Source organism: Xenopus laevis, chromosome 9_10L, assembly GCF_017654675.1.
Source record: "Xenopus laevis strain J_2021 chromosome 9_10L, Xenopus_laevis_v10.1, whole genome shotgun sequence".
In the NCBI taxonomy this organism is placed as follows: domain Eukaryota; kingdom Metazoa; phylum Chordata; class Amphibia; order Anura; family Pipidae; genus Xenopus; species Xenopus laevis.
In genome coordinates, this window is record NC_054387.1 from 38,042,656 (window position 1) to 38,051,697 (window position 9,042).

Consider the following 9,042-nt stretch of genomic DNA (forward strand, 5'->3'; position numbering starts at 1 on the left):
CCTACAAATCGTACTAAGTCTCAGAGAATTCCTTTCATTTCAACTTTTGATAGTAATTCAAGAGCTTTTCGTAAGATAGTACTTAAATATTGGCCCATTGTGAGTACTGACCCTAAATATGGCCATTTATTCCAGGCACCACCGTTGTATTCATACAGACGTGGCAGAAATATTGGCGATCTTATTAAAACTAGATCGGTAGATCGGCGGAAATGCCAGGCTCTGACCACCTCTAACGGAACTTTTCCCTGCAGAAACTGTGGCCACTGTAATGGAATAATACCTGGTAACATGGTCCCACACCCCCTACATGGTTCTAAACACACCATAAAAGGATTTTTCACATGTGACACCAGTGATGTAGTTTACTGTATTAAATGCCCATGTGGGTTGGCATACGTGGGACAAACCTCTAGACCCATAAAAGTGAGATTAAATGAACATAAATCTACAATAAGAAATTACCAACCGTCACCCATACCAATGGAACCTATGGCAAATAAGGAAAACAAGGGAAAGGAAAAATTTAAAAAAGAGACTTTATTAGCAAAACATTTCCATACACATGGACACCGGGTTGCACAATTACGTTGGCAAATCCTGGAAAAAGTGATGGTAACACAAGGTCAGGACAAAAAATGTCGACTTCATCAACGGGAGTGTTTTTGGATTTGGCTACTCCAATCTAGGTGTCCTAAAGGTCTCAATGAGGAATATAACTTATCTTGCTTTTTATAAAATTATTCTGTAAATTATTCCTATTAATATTTATCTGCTAGCTAATTATGCTTTTTTCCTTTTTAACAGATAAGAAAACCTTTCTGAGTACCACCCAGGGCTAGATAATTATTCCCTTTCCCATACATGCAGGGTGAGTTATTTTGCAACTTTTCGTAACCACTAATTGCCATTTTGTTTCTAGTTCTACTGACTGCTACTTTGTGAGTTCTTTCTTCTCAAGAAATTGTTACTGCGTCAAAATGTTGCACTGTATGTTTATACTATTGATTTTGCAAACAGACTTCATCACATTTTTTAAGGCTTTCTAATTTTTTATTGGAATCCGGATCTTTTCACCAATTATGGACATTATCTGGTTTTATCACCACGTGCACAGGAAAGGCGAGATGTGGACTGCTACTGTTTTAATGTGTATGCACTTTTGTATTTTGATTCACTTTTAAAAGAAAACATTTTTTCTAATTATGTAAATCTAATTATGATGCAAATTTTTTAATTGTTTTACCTATATATACCTTGTTCACTAATGATTCCGTATGCTTGAGAAAGGGGCGTGTCCCAGAAAAGTTGCACTTCCGCACTTTTGAATTAAAGCAAGGGTTTCCCTGCAAGCAAGCCTTGTGTGCCGGTATCTTTGTTTCTAGGGATACCAAGAAGGCCATACTTAACTACTGGGAAGTAGTGGCCAAAGATGACACCATGGGGCCAAGAGTCCCAGACAACCCCAGGTTCAGCTACTCCAGAAACACCAGCCTCAAGGAACACCTAAGTCCCTCTGACCCAGTAGGGAAATACACCCAACCCCCATTGCAACAATTTCTCACATCACGCCCAGGGATATACAAATGCACTGGATGTGTTGTGTGCAACACGTTAATTTTGGGAACAGAATTCAGGGACCCAAGAACTGGTAAAGGTTACAAAATTCGGCACAGGATGATGCACCACAACTATGGTGGATATATGTAATAAAATGCCCATGCGTACTCATTTATTGTGGGAAAACCGTTAGACAGCTTAAAGAAAGAATCAATATGCACAGGGCGAGCATCAGGGCAGCATTGGACACAGATAGGCGAGTGGATCCTAACAAACAGGATATTGCTCAGCAACCGGTGGCCAAGCATTGGCGAGATGCCAGACATGACCCAGCCCAGTTCAAATGCATGCCCATTGAACATATTCCTAAACCCTCTAGGGGTGGGGATACTGAGAAGCTGTTACTGAAAAGGGAGGACTTTTGGATTTTTGAACTAGATTGTGTTACCCCTAAAGGGTTAAATGGACAATTACAGTTGAATTGTTTCCTGACCTAATTTGATTTTATCATGTTGACAGGTCCTGTACCTTCCATTCCATATGAGATTAAACTTAAGATCTATGTGAGAAAGAATTATCTTGCAATTATGTAAGTAAAATCAGTTTCTTTATTGTTTGTATGCAAAAGATACAGTTTTTTCCTTTTTTTAAATTTTTTGTTACAATGTTTCAAATACATGGACACGAATACATGCACAACAAGCATTATGCTGACACCTGGTGTTGTGAAGAAGTTTTGCACTTGCTGCCTGTAAAAGGCAGAGAAGATTAAGGTTGAACTGGCACTCCATATATGGACTTATGACATCACTTTTGGCTCCCAAAATTCACTCATGGGGTTGGGTATTTATTTGTAACACTCATACTGCACTGTATCCTTGCGAAAGGTCCCCACGTGGGACCGAAACGTCGGATAACTTGTAAAAGTGCGTGAATAAATTGACACGTTTTTTCACCAAACCATACAGAGAGTGCTGGTCTTCTATTCATATACTACTACAGCTTTGATTGTGCACCTCTGGCTTCGTCTTGGATTGAGTGCGGGCACTGCCGGATACTATATATATATATATATATATATATATATATATATATATATATATATATATATATATATATATATATATATATATATATATATATAGCAGGATGATGGCTTACGTGATTAGCCAAACGTCGAAATAAAACACCAGTTTGGTTTGCACCAATAAGAAGACCTGTAAGTGCGCTTTTTTGTTGCTATATATATGTTATATGATCGATTTTGACCAGCACCAAGGCAGTACTTTGAATGTGAGTTCAAAAAAATGACAGCAGAAAAAAGGCTCCTTCATTCTACTGTCTAGAAAGAAGTCAATACAATACAATAGAATAGAAGTCAATACAATAGAAAACAATGCATTATCTTTTATCTCATTTAGGCTGATTTTTTTTTTTTAAAACTGCAATTTTAGTCTCACTTCAAAAGAATATCATATTAGTCTCACTCTAAGCAAAATCTCTTTGGAAGAATGAAAAATGTTGTGCAAAATATGCCAATGTATTAATTCCCACTGACAATATGGTCAAAATCATGACATTTTAGAATTTATATTTTCATTACTACTTTGACAACTCTTTGGATTAAAATTGAGCTCTAACATTTCTGTACCCATAATTTATCTCTCTATTTATCAATTTAAATATAAAATAACATAAAATGGGTAGCAGTAATGCAAAAGAATCACACAGCTGTCCAACTAAGTTCCAGTAATGATAACAATAGAGGATATACTGGGCATCTCACTCAAGCAACATTGATGGCAATTATGACAAAAATATTAACGGGGTCATATACTAACAATCTCTAGAAATTTGTGGTTTTCTAATTTTTTAAAAAAGCTCTAAAAATTGGAGATTTATTAACTGTAAAAAACAAGAAAAAAACATGTTGAGGTACTACAGAAGTCAGTGGGAGCTGTGCTGATCCTATTGGATCACTTTAAATCAATTCAGACTTTTAGAGGTTTTCCTTTTTTTTTTTTGTACTAGGAATTGTCAAAAAACCTTGAATTTTTAATAAATTATGAGTTTAGTCGTAGATTCATAAACCTCTAAAACCACTAAAATCTTTGATAAATCAGCCCCCACATGTTATAAAAGCATGACTATACCAGACCAGCCCATAGGAATTGTGTTATCCTTTTTATATTTGTCCCAAAAGTGACCAAGTTTCATTGGAAGAGTCTAAAGTGTCTTCCAACCAGGCAGTCAGATGGTACATATTTTGTTTATAATTGAGCCTCTGTAATTGTTGAAGTGAAAGTTTGGGCGAGCCATTTTAGAGCAATTATCCACCAAGCAGCAGTAAGTATCTGAGATAATAATAGATTGTAAGCTTGCATAATATTTTTACTGGGGAGGTACAATAAAGCTTCTGGTATGGCTAATTGAAACACTTGTATCCTGAAGTTCTTGTCTATGGGGCATGGTCACAAAGACAAGGTACCTGAGTCTCCACATACCGTATATACTCGAGTATAAGCCGACCCGAGTATAAGCCGAGGTACCTAACTTTACCTACGAAAACTGGGAAAACTTATTGACTCGAGTATAAGCCTAGACACAACTAAGACCGTTAGACAAGCAAAACGGTACCTTCAGCACTAGACTGCCAGTTGGTGCCTGAGGCTCAACAAAGACTGACAGGCAGGCATTTTACTTATTTACAAAGGCTTTGTATTACAGGTTATGATGCAGAATCGACCAAACCTATCCCTTTGTAATCAGGTTGTAGGTCAAGTACACACCTATCATGATCCAGTAGCTTCTTTCACATCAAGTCCTGAGAAATCCCAAAACAGGAGCTAGTTCAACTACAACTCTCACATATAGCATGGCAGCCGAGTTGCAGATCAACAATAGCTGGAGAAGCATTCCGATCTCCCCGGTAATAGGGCACCGTATAGGGTACAGTGCTCCCAATTTTGAAGTTATACACGGCCCCCTGTCTCCCAGCAGCGCACATTCTGCCAAAGCGAATGGTGACAGAGAATTGCCAAATGGAACGCATTACCGTGTGCATTGTCCCACTGCCATGTGCTCCAGCGCAATTATACCCCAGCCATCAACTACATCCATGCAAACGTCTAACAAGAAAATGCAAAGCAATCAGGCCGACTTTGCACAGGTCCAATAAAGTCGGCTCTTCAATTTGCCGCGGCTTAAGTGTTAACAAAGTGCTGAGAGTTGTGCAGCAATCCCTATTCCCTCACACAATTGTTACAGCGGCGCTAGCAGCAAACACTGTACCGCTATATGCAGAAGCCATTACCGTATGTTCTCACAGTTACCGTCCATGGTGTCAGAGCAGCAGGAGGCCTCCTGGGCGGGCCATTCATTCCTTCTCTCTTTTTTCACAGCGCACTTGCCAAATGGGTTGCCCTTGACAACCAGAGCCAGCTCTGATGTCAGCAGCCCTGTGCACAAGCTGTCAGTGAAGGCTAGCACAGGGAGAGAGTATATCCGCTGCTAGGTTATGAAAGAGTAAGCCCGGCTTGCTGCTGCTGCACGCGAATCACTGGGAGTTCATAGAGAGAGCCACAAGAATTATGCTAACATTCGGTAGCAGAAGGGGATGCACAGGGCCTTTATTTATGCTTGCGCATGTTCCTTATTCTGATTACGGTAACCAATATAATAATTAGCTCCGCTAAATAGTCGCTCAATAACTTTGTTTATACAGTATGTCGTTTCCTGGACTTGGTTCTCCTGGAGGAACAGCGCTGGGGTGCAGGGGCGCGGGACTCCTGTCAGTAGCCCAGCCACTGGTATACTGACTCGAGTATAAGCCGAGGTAGACTTTTTCAGCACATTTTGGATGCTGAAAAACTCGAGTATATACGGTAATCTGACGCATAGTCTTTGGAGCAATATCATGTTTATGTTGGGGAAGGGGGTAATCTACCATCATAACAGCACTTTATAAGCTGTTTCTTTAATGCTGACCATTTAGGGGATACTTTATATATAGCCACCCAAATTGTGGGCCATAAATTCAGTGCATCTTGGAGTTGTAAAACCACAAGATGGAGCAAGTTTTGGATGATGTATGAAAGCAGGCTCTTTCAATTGGTGACCCTTCAAGTGTAGCTAAATTTGGGGCTTGTGAATGTAAAACAATGTAAATTTGGTTGTAACGAAACCACTCAGTATTTTGGTGTCATTTTGCAAAGTCTGAAAGTACTTAAGGCCACAACAGTGTAAGAAGTTATACAATACAATATCTATTCACAGATGACCAGGAGAACTAAATTGGTGAGGTCCAGGGGCAAAGTACAGATTACCAACAATAGACTGAATAACTGTTCGATTCATTTTGAATTCGTTTAAGATTAACTGGGTGCCAGAACCGTAGGTGAAATGCTATTATGAGCTGAAGGGAAGCTTTACCCAAAATAAGGACAGTACTCATATGATATTAACTAATCAGCTCTTGAATAGAATTTTATTATACATATTTTCATGACTCAGATTTTTTAATAACTTAAAGATGGAAAATGTTTCTATTTCCCAGTGTAGAACTCTCCAAGACTACATAAATAACAATACAAAACTTCCCCTTTAACAGTAATTATAATGATTATATATGCAAAGCAATGGAAAACCCCCAGCATTTATAAATTAAATTGAATGTACATAATTAAAAAATACTTTGGATTGCAAGAAGTAATAGCAGGATTAAAATCAGGTAGGATCAGTAGTTTGAAATGCAGCTCATAACATTATAAATAAAAGGAATATAATCCGTGAAATTTACAGTCTTATATTTTTAATAGGAACACTATGTTACAAATGTTCAGTAGCGGACATAATGTATACAGGGTGAAATTACCAATGAAACCATGGAAATGCTAGTGCTGCATCATGAAGAACTTAACCTGTTTGTTCACACAGTCTGAGGGCGTAATTGTGTTTTGTAGAATTATTTATGGTAAAAGAGACGAGGCAAGAAATTTTCTCAAGGCAGAAGTAATATGATTTTTCAAGGCATTGTAGATTTATTATGTGGCATATTTTTATTCAGAGAGAGATCCAGAAAGAGTGTATTATCATAAGATAAGAGCATGAGTTCAATTTTCATCCTTTGATGATGGAGGAGGCATTTTGGGGCACATACATCACATGAATCCAACAACCCTATGCTTTATATAACATAAAATTACATATGGAATGTACTGTATTTCCCTTTAATGATTTTATGATCAACTTAGCAAACAGATGTGTGAAAACATACAGTAGAAGGCTCTTAATGGCAACCAGCTCCACCTAGGAGAAACAGTCAGGGGTTTAGTATAGAGGAAGCAGTGGGGTGCTGATTGATAAATTGCATAATCTATGTTTATTGTCTTATTCCCAATGTTTAGGGGGGCCTAAAATGATTTAGCTGCGAGGCCCAGTAACGTATAGTTATACCAGTGGACAAAGCAGTGCAATTAAAACAATCTTGTTATATAGATTTGTTACATCATATAAGAAACATAGTGGAGTACACCATCACTAATAAGAATTGTTGGAGTGCTTATCTTCTTTATATATATACATATATTTACAAAACATAAATGCCTTTCTATTTTAAGTCTGTAGTATTGATAACTTACTGGAGCTTTTGAAAGTTGTCTGCCTGTTGTTCAAGAATGAGTGCAGGCAACTACCTCCCTGCTGTGGGAGGCAGCCTTGAAGTGCGTAGATAACAACTTATGTTCCATGCGCATGTCTTAAGGGGCGCTGCTTTCTCTATCAGTTGATGACCCACAAGCTGTGCGAGCTGCTTAGTAGGAATGAGCGCAACGTCATCAGTCACGTGCTCCTACGGTAGATAGTTCAGGAGCGTCGACAGATTCAGATCCAGGTAACCAAGTAGGTCGAACAACATCTTTTTTAGGAAGTACCCCTTTCATCCCGAACACCCATGAAGGGGGTGGAGAAAGAGGATTAGGAGGGGAGGGAAGAAGAACCGAGAAACCCCCACGGAGAGGGAGGAGCAGGACCTAGTCGTGAATCTTTCTAAACACACATTGACCACGGGTGAGGCAAAACTATTGAACAGAGGACTAAAATTTGTCCCCACAAACTACTTTGAACCCTTTGAGACATTTAAAGACGCACATAGATTCAAACGCCATTTGAAATTAAAAGACTATTACAAGGACACACCCCCAGGAGTTCCGACTATCTTTAAAGCCAAAAGTTCGAACCACAAAACACTGCCCCTCAATCTCTACTTTCACACAATTGTTAGGGTAAGATATATTAAATTATATTAAATTTTAAGGAGGATGAGACTTTTAAGAAGCAAGAGGAAGACTTGCAGTTTAACATTAACAAACTAGCAAAAGAGCTCAAGTCTAGAAAGTGGAAGAAATTTTGTAGAGATAAAGGCGATTTTGCTACAGGCAATATATATCTTAGAGAATCTGTTCCGTTGATAAAGTCTCAAGTCTACCTCAATGAGTGGGTCAGATTTCAATATAGATACGTCTGACAATGAAGGCAGTGACTCCACTTCTTCTATCCCTAGGACAACCAACAAGAATAGAACTAAGTATAGAGGCACTGTTCCAAGAAAACAATCTCCTTTTTTAGGGGTTCCCCATCAGGGACAACGGGACATGGACAGATTGAGGGACAGACAAAAATGGGGTTATTGGATGAACAAATAAAAAATACTGAATCTAAGTTTTCAATCTATCCACATTAACACTCAATAATCACCAACTCAAAGCACTACATAAAGGGCTATCCTTTGCTCCAACTGACACATTTAGAATATTCAGTTGGATCAAAGACTTACACCTTTTTGGCAGAAAATTATTGCTCCATAAACATTTTGCTAAAAACACCATTCAATCTGAATGGACAGTGGAGGAGAGTAGGGCATTGGAAAACCTATGCCAATTATTGGATGAGAATGAAACTAGCAAGGACCAGTTTGAGGGACCATTCACTAACTTAAAACTGAAAAGTAAATTTAAACCCCCCCAATTCCTTGTGTCCGAGGGTGGAAATCTACATCGAAGCATGTATACGGGACTTGAGGGAGTTAGATAAAAAAAATCAAAAAGATCTATATACAATGACAGTAACCTATCAAGAAAGGAAAGAAATTGTTTGAGAAAATTACAGTCCAATAATGACATCATTATTAAACCAAGTGACAAACGGGGCAACATTGTCATCCAAAATAAAACAGCTTATGTCAACGAATGTAGACGTCTATTAAGCAACAAAGGTTGCTATATACAATTACCAGGTGACCCAACAAAAGCCTTTCAATTGGCCTTATCATCCATTCTTAAAAAAGGTCTGGACAATCGAACAATCAATCAAGACGAGTTTGACTTTATGACCGTAAAACTCCAATCATTCCGACGTTCTATACTATCCCAAAAATTCATAAAAACATCCACCGGGACATCCAATTGTCTCTGGAATAGGGAGCCT